Raw genomic sequence first — 12201 nt, 5'->3', positions numbered from 1 at the left:
ACCTGAGTTTACATCAAACACAAGTTTACGCAATCCCCTCGTCATTGTTCAGATCTGTTGTAGCAATGTCGAGGTGTTGAATGGTAAACTATTGAATTTATGCAATGGTTTTGTTACAATCTATTGGATTTATTCAATGGTTTTGTTACAATCTATTGGATTTATTCAATGGTTTTGTTACAATCTATTGAATTTATTCAATGGTTTTGTTACAATCTATTGAATTTATTCAATGGTTTTGTTACAATCTATTGGATTTATTCAATGGTTTTGTTACAATCTATTGAATTTATTCAATGGTTTTGTTACAATCTATTGGATTTATTCAATGGTTTTGTTACATTAAATAAACAGTTTGAATCAAAAGTCTGGTGGAGGAAGATTAGGTGGACAAATGGTACACAGATCTGTCCCCAATCTCAGGCTGAGTATTGGTATGAGTATGGTTTTAGAATGAGTTCCATTACAACATTTAATGAAGATGTATAAAAAATAATAAACGAAATGCAGGCGATGAGTCACAATAACGTGGCTGAAGTATGTTGACCAGACCACACACTAGAAATTATATCGAGGTGAATCAATAAACGAAATATATAAAAATGTCCAAATTTATTTGTTACTCCATAACAACAATATTACTACTAATGCTAATTTGTAATATATACAAAAATATAAATTATTACAGGACATGGTCGATACAAAATGTCTATAATTTATATATAATTACTATACACAATCAAGTGTTTCCGGCACGCATATCAATGAGTGTAAATGCAACATTATGCAAGCTCAGACAACACACACACACACACAGTAATCCTCTTGCTGGAAGTCAAAGGACATTATGAACAAGGGACAAAGAGAATTGCAAATGTTGGAGCGAGAAAAGCTTTTGCAAGAATCATATATAAATGATTACATGCATGAACCTGGAGATAAGAAGGAAAGCTGCTCCATTTCGGCTCTTATAATAAATATATTAAACACCAAAAAAAATGTATAATCAGATTTTTTTAAGCAACCAAGATGAAGTGGAGGTATGTTGGGTAGTATGATGATGCTATGATATGCTAGGTATAATGATGAAGCTATGATAGACCAGCTAGACCAATCAAGCTATCATTATAAACATAGACGAATAATAATGGCTTATGGAAGATTATACCTCATCACAGTGATTAAAATATAAAATATTTATTTCTCGAGTTTGTGCTATTAGAGTTTTATTGCAAATCTCATTGACCACATTGCTAGACTGCTTCTATATCCCTATTGCAAAGCATCCTGCAAAGAGAGAGCATATATATATATATATATATTATATATATATATATATTGTATATATATATATATATATATATATATATGTCGTACCTAATAGCCAGAACGCACTTCTCAGCCTACTATGCAAGGCCCGATTTGCCTAATAAGCCAAGTTTTCATGAACTAATTGTTTTTCGACGACCTAACCTACCTAACCTAACCTAACTTTTTCTGCTACCTAACCTAACCTATAAAGATAGGTTAGGTTAGGTAGGGTTGGTTAGGTTCGGTCATATATCTACGTTAATTTTAACTCCAATAAAAAAAATTGACCCTATACATAATGAAATGGGTAGCTTTATCATTTCATAAGAAAAAAACTAGAGAAAATATATTAATTCAGGAAAACTTGGCTTATTAGGCAAATCGGGCCTTGCATAGTAGGCTGAGAAGTGCATTCTGGCTGTTAGGTACGACATATATATATATAAATATATATATATATATATATATATATAAATATATATATATATATATAAATATATATATATATATATATATATATATATATATATATATATATATATATATAAATATATATATAAATATATATATATATATATATATATATATAAATATATATATAAATATATATATATATATATATATATATATAAATATATATATATATATATATATATATATATATATAAATATATATATATATATATATATATATATATATATATATATATATATATATATATATATATATATAATCAACTGTTGTTCGAATGCTTGTGTTTGACAGAAGTAGTCGACTCAAGCAGTTGACACTAGCGGTCAAGGCTAGCGGTTGACAGTGACAAGTGACCCCCCACCCACTTCTTGACAGCAGTGAGGGGGAGGGAGGAACCAGGTGCAGGGAGAAGGAACTACACTGCACCACTATTCACTCTGACTTCAGCCCTCTAATATACCGAAGTGAAGGAACTGTGAAAGAACTCCAATTTTTTTCCCTCCTGGATAGAAAATTTTCGCGTGGCCCTTTTGTGACACGTGAGGAATGAATGGGGGACGAAGATGGCTGGAGAAGGTCCAAGTATTACTACTTGAAAACATTCCGAGATGATGAGAGGAGCGGCCGGAGGAGCAAGGCCACATGTGACATGTGTTGAAGGGAAGATTGAACACATGTGGCTGCAAGAGGCCGTAGTGATGACGGTAGATTGGAACCACATGTGGACCTGATTGGGGGAGAGTGACCACGTGTTTGAGGGTAAGGAGGTACCTGGTTGATGGGGTTCTGGGAGTTCTTCTACTCCCCAAGCCCGGCCCGAGGCCAGGCTTGACTTGTGAGAGTTTGGTCCACCAGGCTGTTGCTTGGAGCGGCCAGCAGGCCCACATATACCTGGTTGATGGGGTTCTGGGAGTTCTTCTACTCCCCAAGCCCGGCTCGAGGCCATGCTTGACTTGTGAGAGTTTGGTCCACCAGGCTGTTGCTTGGAGCGGCCAGCAGGCCCACATATACCTGGTTGATGGGGTTCTGGGAGTTCTTCTACTCCCCAAGCCCGGCCCGAGACCAGGCTTGACTTGTGAGAGTTTGGTCCACCAGGCTGTTGCTTGGAGAGGCCCGCAGGCCCACATATACCTGGTTGATGGGGTTCTGGGAGTTCTTCTACTCCCCAAGCCCGGCCCGAGGCCAGGCTTGACTTGTGAGAGTTTGGTCCACCAGGCTGTTGCTTGGAGCGACCCGCAGGCCCACATATACCTGGTTGATGGGGTTCTGGGAGTTCTTCTACTCCCCAAGAGTTGTGAGAGTTTGGTCCACCAGGCTGTTGCTTGGAGAGGCCCGCAGGCCCACATATACCTGGTTGATGGGGTTCTGGGAGTTCTTCTACTCCCCAAGCCCGGCCCGAGGCCAGGCTTGACTTGTGAGAGTTTGCTCCACCAGGCTGTTGCTTGGAGCGGCCCGCAGGCCCACATACCCACCACAGCCCAGCTGATCCGGAACTTCTCTTAGAAAATAGTCCAGTTTTAAGATGTCCACGGTTGTTCCGGCAATATTTCTTACAGTCGCTGGGAGGACGTTGAACAACCGCGGACCTCTGATGTTTATAGTGTTCTCTGAGTGTGCCTATGGCACTGTTTGAGGGTAAGGAGGTAGGGAAAGTGCCTTGGGACTTACCTACCAGTCTCTACAGGGAAGTAGGGAAGGCAGGATAGGGGGGTTAAGTTAGGAGAGTGAGGTTAGTGTGTGGATGGGTCAGGCTTGGGAGTAACTTGTATATCAATAAGGCATAACGTGTTGTTGCTCTGATCCCCCAATACAATGTTTTATGGGAGAAGACCAAGCTGTACGACGATTGTAGTCCCTAACATGACAAATTTACTGCTAGGTGAACAGAGTCATCAGGTGATGACTCTGTCGTGCACGCTGTCGTTGGGCAGGAAAGGCAGCATCGTGCCCAACAGTTTTCTCCTGCTCCGGAAGTCAACCCTCGGCAATATCTGATTACTTATATTTGTCTAAAGTATTTAACCGTATTATTGTTCTCGTTAATGTTCCACTTAAGTGGTGTTGACAGCAAGAACATGAACATGGTGAGAACATGGGCCAGCATTCTTAGTATCTATTCTCAGAGACTTTCAGAGAGTTCTCCCTCCAATGTATTGTTGAACTTTACAAAACACCGATAATAATCCTTCTTCAATATTGCTTCCCCGAGCAGTTCAATACCAAACGTCTCCGTCATGTCTTGCCTCTCTCTCCCACGCCAGACATGACACGTCACCAATCCCATACACTCCGTCGGTGAAAGTATTCACCAGCTACAACAATGATCTCAAGCAACATGACACAACGATCCGAGTCTTACATATTAGAAAATTCTTCTCCTATATCCAAATACATCATTTCTTAACTTAAAATATTAGTAATGAAGGTGTAGGAAAGACCCAATAATTGTGTAATATAATAAAATCAAGTTTACGGAAGCAACCTCCAACCTTTCTTAAGGCGGGGTCAATATCACCTTAATCACTCATTATGAATCGACAATTACAGACAACGATACAATCTCCAGATCCAGACAGCATTCTTCACCATTACTCAACTCCTTCAATATGTTAAGGATCAATACTACCCCCCGATCACAAACGCCTCATTGAGGGTTGTTACAGAACCCCAGTGAACCCACACCAGGAAAAAATATATATTTGAGATTTTTTCTGCCCGAAACGCTGCGCGTACTAGTGGCTTTACAAGATTGTAATACTGTACTATGTATTCTCACAAACCCAATGTACCTTCTTGTATATATATATATATATATATATATATATATATATATATATATATATATATATATATATATATATATATATGCGGAAAATCCACAGAGAAATATGAAATGAGGTGAACGTTTCGGCTTTGTTAAGCCGAAACAGTCAGAAACAGACTTTGAGTCAGTCTGGTGTTGACAAAGGCTTTAACAAAGCCGAAACGTTCACCTCATTTCATATTTCTCTGTGGATTTTCCGCATAAAATGATCAGTGTTTTGTGATCGTCAATTGCATATATATATATATATATATATATATATATATATATATATATATATATATATATATATATATATATATATATATATATATATAAATTCCACGAGCGTGATTTAACCAAGGAAGAAAATGCCATACATATAAACGAGATAAAATTTATGAAATGATCTTCCAAATGCGATTAAATGCTGTAAATTAAAAAAAAACAAATAAGCATTTGCAAAGTTTCTTTAACAATTCATTTATAAACTTTTTTTTACCAAAATAATTTATCAAACGTTATATATATGTTAACTTCTCGTATGGTATTAAGTTTTACCACAAAATATATATATATTTTAATTAAATAAATTTTAGGCTATGGCTGAACTAGTTTCTTGATATAATAAAAGTTTACTGTCTCTATTTAATGCAACTATAAAGGGCTTCATTGTATATTTTAATACATTATACAATTATTATTGCTATTATCATTATACGGACTGGAAAACACCATTGTATTTCAGTCTCGCGCTTATAAATTCTCATTATAAGTTATTTTATAGTAAGTTATAATATTAATAACTTATAAATTCTCGTTATATAAGAAATGATATAACTCTTATAAATTATAACACGCGCGCTTATAAATTCTCGTTTTCTACGGAGTGAAGTATAACAGAAAACCGATATTATTCAGAGGGAATAATACCTTTGTTTCGTATGATGTCCGCATTAACGGGTGCAGGAATGTTGTTCGGTTTATCGAGGTCTCTTAAGGGTTAACTACTGACTTTTCCTAAGGATTAGCGCCACGACAATTGCCCTTGTTAAGGCTCGTATTGGAAGAAATACACATACAGGATTATAACAACAGTCCCACTGTCTAACAACTGTCTGTCTAACAACCCCACCAGGCCACTGACCCCCCCCCCCCACAGGTCTCAACACCCTCCTCCTATAGGAAGGAAGATGGCTGCCAGTGCCACACCTGAGCCACCACACACCTGAGCCACCACAAACCTGCTCCAGGCAGCTGACCTTACACCTCAAGATGTTGTTAAAACACTTCTGCGATGGCCGGGAATCGAACCCGGGTCAACTGCTTGGAAGGCAGCTATGCTCACCACTATACCACCATCGCTTCTCGGAAACGTCCAGAAGCTTTACTTCATTTATACTAAAAATTTAACTAAAATTTATATTAAAATATATATACTTAATAGGAAATTCATCATTGTAAAAAAATGTATATACATAAGACTATTCCTGTCTGGGACAGGAAGTCTGTGTATATATGTATTTCAGGCTTGAGTCTAGGTCTTCCCTAAGTGGAGCTACTGAACCTCTCCAGGATGCAAGCCTGGAGAGGTTTAGCTTTCTAAACCAAACTAAAACAACTTTCTATTGTGCACTGCCACACAAGGGCAGGGATGGTGCACTGCCACACAAGGGCAGGGATGGGTTCATAACTGATGCATCTTAACTTTCTATTGTGCACTGCCACACAAGGGCAGGGATGGGTTCATAACTGATGCATCTTAACTTTCTATTGTGCACTGCCACACAAGGGCAGGGATGGGTTCATAACTGATGCATCTTAGAAATAATATAAATAAAAATTGTTCTTCATTCTTTAAAATGGACAAGCAAATTTTGGGTAAATTGTTAGGATGTCGTCCAGAACACCTGAGTCAATGAAATAGTTACACAGTTGGTGGTACAAGAGGCCAGGAGGTCTAAAGTCCTTTACGGTTTCACATTCAACAATATAGTGTTCTAGTGAATGCATTAAAGGTTTATCGCAGAGTTTACAATCTGAATATTCTGGTAGTGGCTCAGCCTCACTAACCTGCCAGATGTGACTATAGCCAAGGCGAATTACAGCAATGACTACATCACATTGCCTGGTCCGGTTACTGTGCTGACCATACTAATACCTATTATTACAAAACTTGTCATAACTTTTAATACTGCAGCTTTCAGGTCTCTGGGCATTTCTTAGTTCTTCTAAATCTGAATTAATTTATTTAATTTGTATGTTTCTAATAACTGCATTAGATAGTCCAAAGTCATAATCAATGTTTTCTTTCCTGCAAGCCTCATTGGCCAATTGATCTACAAAGTCATGTTTTCCAACTCCAACATGGGATGGGATCCACACAAATTTTATACAAGAGTTATTATCATTGGCAAAAATTACATTCCATATAATATTACAAGCTACTTCAGACATACATTGTGATGGGTTATTTAACGACTGCAGAGCACTTTTAGTCAGAAAATAACTCCACCACCATTGAGCTTAAGGTGTTCAGTGGCTAGATAATTACCCAATAGCTCGGTCTGTGTCGTGCTTGCCCAGTTGTTCAATCTGTGTGTACTAGACATGATCATTTCATTCCCTTTATACACTGCACATGCAACAGTGTCAGAGCTGTCAGTAAGTGGAACTGGTTAGACAAAGTCATCAAGTATAGGCAAAACATTGTATGCGATGGCCGGGAATCGAACCCGGGTCAACTGCTTGGAAGGCAGCTATGCTCACCACTATACCACCATCGCTTCACATGCAGTATAGATATGTTTACCAATGTTTATAAAAATAATATAACTGTTATATTTCGTCATATGAACTCGGTCATATTTGTGACCGAGTTCCTATATGACAGCCAGTGTCACCATCTATATATATATATATATATATATATATATATATATATATATATATATATATATATATATATATATATATATATATATATATATAGTGTCACCATATATATATATATATATATATATATATATATATATATAGTGTCACTATATATATACCTTATATATAGTGTCACCATATATACCAGTGTCACCATCTCCTCGACACAGAGGTCATCAACTAACACAAAGGTGACAGACGACTGGCGATCATTTAGGCACCTTTGTTCTTGTAAACAATTTACAGTTTACAGTCATTTTTAATTCCCATTCCCGACCTCCCACCCCCCCCCCCCTCAGGCCTGCCCCCCACAACAGTTGCGTAACTCCCAGGTATCTATTTTACTGATGGGGGAACGGGTGCATCAGGTGAAATAAACGTTCCTAAATAACTGTTGCTTTCATGAACTGGGGTTTATTCCTGAAGCCTCAGGTGTAAGCCTAGACCGTAGACCACTGTGCTACAGAGCTGGGGTTTACCCTTGGGTAAACTCCCTTGGGTACTCCCTTATACAAGAATGATAACACCCTTATACAAGAATGATAACACCCTTATACAAGAATGATAACTCCCTTATACAAGAATGATAACTCCCTTATACAAGAATGATAACACCCTTATACAAGAATGATAACTCCCTTATACAAGAATGATAACTCCCTTATACAAGAATGATAACACCCTTATACAAGAATGATAACTCCCTTATACAAGAATGATAACTCCCTTATACAAGAATGATAACTCCCTTATACAAGAATGATAACACCCTTATACAAGAATGATAACTCCCTTATACAAGAATGATAACTACCTTATACAAGAATGATAACACCCTTATACAAGAATGATAACTCCCTTATACAAGAATGATAACTCCCTTATACAAGAATGATAACTCCCTTATACAAGAATGATAACTCCCTTATACAAGAATGATAACTCCCTTATACAAGAATGATAACTCCCTTATACAAGAATGATAACTCCCTTATACAAGAATGATAACACCCTTATACAAGAATGATAACTCCCGTATACAAGAATGATAACACCCTTATACAAGAATGATAACACCCTTATACAAGAATGATAACTCCCTTATACAAGAATGATAACTCCCTTATACAAGAATGATAACTCCCTTATACAAGAATGATAACTCCCTTATACAAGAATGATAACTCCCTTATACAAGAATGATAACTCCCTTATACAAGAATGATAACTCCCTTATACAAGAATGATAACTCCCTTATACAAGAATGATAACTCCCTTATACAAGAATGATAACTCCCTTATACAAGAATGATAACTCCCTTATACAAGAATGATAACTCCCTTATACAAGAATGATAACTCCCTTATACAAGAATGATAACTCCCTTATACAAGAATGATAACTCCCTTATACAAGAATGATAAAATTATTCATTTTTATAATGCTGAAGAATATTTTGTATAATAAATGTGTCACTAAATAGTATATTATCTTGTGTATAATATTTGGGGGTGAAGCAAGATAGTGCTTGACCACACTCACACGATATGGGGGGTGAAGGCCCTTCACGGGTCAGGGCAGTTATCTAACACCCGCCCCTCTGTCTAACACCCGCCCCTCTGTCTAACACCCGTCCACCTGTCTAACAACCGACCCTCTAACAACCACCCCACTGTCTAGCAACCTACCCTCTGTCTGACACCCGTCCCCCTGTCTAACACCCATCCACCCTATCTAACAACCCCCCCAGGCCACTGCCCCCCCCCCCCCCACAGGGCTCCACACCCTCCTCCTCCAGGAAGATGGCTGCCAGTGCCACACCTGAGCCACCACACACCTGAGCCACGCAACCCCATGCACAACTCTCGCACAAGACAGTACATATATGACTCATTGCTTGTAGTCACTATTTGGCTGATTAATAAGTACATATGTGGTATATGTCACGTTATATTTTGTTTTTAAGGTACAAACTCTTCCTATAGATTCGCTAAACACCAGTTTTCATATTAGGAATTTATTTTTCACTTTTATTAAACAATAGAGATTTTATACAATATTTGACAATATCCTGAGTTACTTTATAATTTAATTTTTTTTTATAAACCTGTAATATCAATAGAGGTATAGGTTATGTAATAATTGTAATTAAGAAGCAATAAGATGCTTATAAGATGCTTATCTTAACATACTAAGAAGGTTAGGTTAGGTCGGTGTTTTCTATTAAGCATTTCAAGGTTTTCTATTAAGCATTTCAAGGTAAACTAAAATATTCACAATAAATTAGTATGTCAAATATGCACTTATTAATAAGCCAATATTGACTATAAGCAAGTGCGAGAACGGGCTGCAGCCACCACACACCTGAGCCACCACACACCCGAGCCACCACACACCCGAGCCACCACACACCTGAGCCACCACACACCAGTGCCACCACACACCCGAGCCACCACACACCTGCTCCAGGCAGCTGACCTTACACCTCAAGGTGTTGTTAAAACACTTCTGCGATGGCCGGGAATCGAACCCGGGTCAACTGCTTGGAAGGCAGCTATGCTCACCACTATACCACCATCGCTTCTCGGAAACGTCCAGAAGCTTTACTTCATTTATACTAAAAATTTAACTAAAATTTATATTAAAATATATATACTTAATAGGAAATTCATCATTGTAAAAAAATGTATATACATAAGACTATTCCTGTCTGGGACAGGAAGTCTGTGTATATATGTATTTCAGGCTTGAGTCTAGGTCTTCCCTAAGTGGAGCTACTGAACCTCTCCAGGATGCAAGCCACAACAGCTCCCTAACTCCTAGGTATCTATTTACTGCTAGGGAGAACGGGTGTATTAGATGACAGGAAACCTGGCAACTATTTCTGTCTCGACCGGGAATCAAACCAAGGATCCTCGATTGTAAGTCTGGAAAGAAGCCCACTGTGCTACCAGATCCATTTCTGACAGTCACGAAGTGTGGGCCTATCTGTCAGTGATGACGTGTAGGCCTATCTGTCAGTGATGACGTGTAGGCCTATCTGTCAGGTGCCGTCACAAGCACCATAAACAGTAGGAAGCGGGACATACAGATGAAAACACCAGACCAGTATATCACAGATATGTCAGACATAACAGTGTCAGAGCTGTCAGTAAGTGGAACTGGTTAGACAAAGTCATCAAGTATAGGAAAAACATTGTATGCGATGGCCGGGAATCGAACCCGGGTCAACTGCTTGGAAGGCAGCTATGCTCACCACTATACCACCATCGCTTCACATGCAGTATAGATATGTTTACCAATGTTTATAAAAATAATATAACTGTTATATTTCGTCATATGAACTCGGTCATATTTGTGACCGAGTTCCTATATGACAGCCAGTGTCACCATCTATATATATATATATATATATATATATATATATATATATATATATATATATATATATATATATATATATATATATATATGTGTGTGTGTGTGTGTGTGTGTATATCATGAAAATAAACACGTGATTAAGAATGTGACAATGTCAGACCACGGAGGAAAATGAAACAGGAATTTCCTTAAGTACTTTCGTATATTAAATACATCTTCAGAAGGAATCTGAAGATGTATTTAATATACGAAAGTACTTAAGGAAATTCCTGTTTCATTTTCCTCCGTGGTCTGACATTGTCATATATATATATTATATATATATATGTTGTGTCACTATATATATACATTATATATAGTGTCACCATATATACCAATGTCACCATCTCCTCGACACAGAGGTCATCAACTAACACAAAGGTGACAGACGACTGGCGATCATTTAGGCACCTTTGTTCTTGTAAACAATTTACAGTTTACAGTCATTTTTAATTCCCATTCCCGACGTCCCTCCCCCCCCCTAGTCCTGCCCCCCACAACAGTTGCGTAACTCCTAGGTACTGTACCTATTTTACTGACGGGGGAACGGGTGCAGCAGGTGAAAGGAAACGTGCCTATATACCTGTTGCTTTCGTGAACTGGGATTTATCCCTGAAGCCTCAGGTGTAAGCGTAGACCGTAGACCACTGTGCTACAGAGCTGGGGTTTACCCCTGAAGCCTCAGGTGTAAGCCTAGACCGTAGACCACTGTGCTACAGAGCTGGGGTTTACCCCTGAAGCCTCAGGTGTAAGCCTAGACCGTAGACCACTGTGCTACAGAGCTGGGGTTTACCCCTGAAGCCTCAGGTGTAAGCCTAGACCGTAGACCACTGTGCTACAGAGCTGGGGTTTACCCCTGAAGCCTCAGGTGTAAGCCTAGACCGTAGACCACTGTGCTACAGAGCTGGGGTTTACCCTTGGGTAAACTCCCTTGGGTACTCCCTTATACAAGAATGATAACACCCTTATACAAGAATGATAACTCCCTTATACAAGAATGATAACTCCCTTATACAAGAATGATAACACCCTTATACAAGAATGATAACTCCCTTATACAAGAATGATAACACCCTTATACAAGAATGATAACACCCTTATACAAGAATGATAACACCCTTATACAAGAATGATAACACCCTTATACAAGAATGATAACTCCCTTATACAAGAATGATAACACCCTTATACAAGAATGATAACACCCTTATACAAGAATGATAACTCCCTTATACAAGAATGAAACACCCTTA

General features: G+C 38.2%; 4 non-coding genes across 4 annotated transcripts; all 4 read right to left on the bottom strand.

The window, feature by feature from the left end:
• Positions 1–5882: 5882 nt before the first annotated feature.
• TRNAG-UCC (transfer RNA glycine (anticodon UCC)) lies at positions 5883–5954 on the bottom strand. The gene has a single exon. It is a non-coding gene; the product is annotated as a tRNA-Gly (tRNA).
• A 1349-nt stretch (positions 5955–7303) lies between these two features.
• On the bottom strand, positions 7304–7375 carry TRNAG-UCC (transfer RNA glycine (anticodon UCC)). Its single transcript has one exon. It is a non-coding gene; the product is annotated as a tRNA-Gly (tRNA).
• A 2662-nt stretch (positions 7376–10037) lies between these two features.
• Positions 10038–10109, bottom strand: TRNAG-UCC (transfer RNA glycine (anticodon UCC)). Its single transcript has one exon. It is a non-coding gene; the product is annotated as a tRNA-Gly (tRNA).
• Positions 10110–10729: 620 nt separating this feature from the next.
• On the bottom strand, positions 10730–10801 carry TRNAG-UCC (transfer RNA glycine (anticodon UCC)). Its single transcript has one exon. It is a non-coding gene; the product is annotated as a tRNA-Gly (tRNA).
• Positions 10802–12201: the final 1400 nt, after the last annotated feature.

Source organism: Procambarus clarkii, chromosome 60, assembly GCF_040958095.1.
Source record: "Procambarus clarkii isolate CNS0578487 chromosome 60, FALCON_Pclarkii_2.0, whole genome shotgun sequence".
Taxonomy (NCBI): Eukaryota; Metazoa; Arthropoda; class Malacostraca; order Decapoda; family Cambaridae; genus Procambarus; species Procambarus clarkii.
This window is presented reverse-complemented; position numbering and strand designations above follow the sequence as displayed.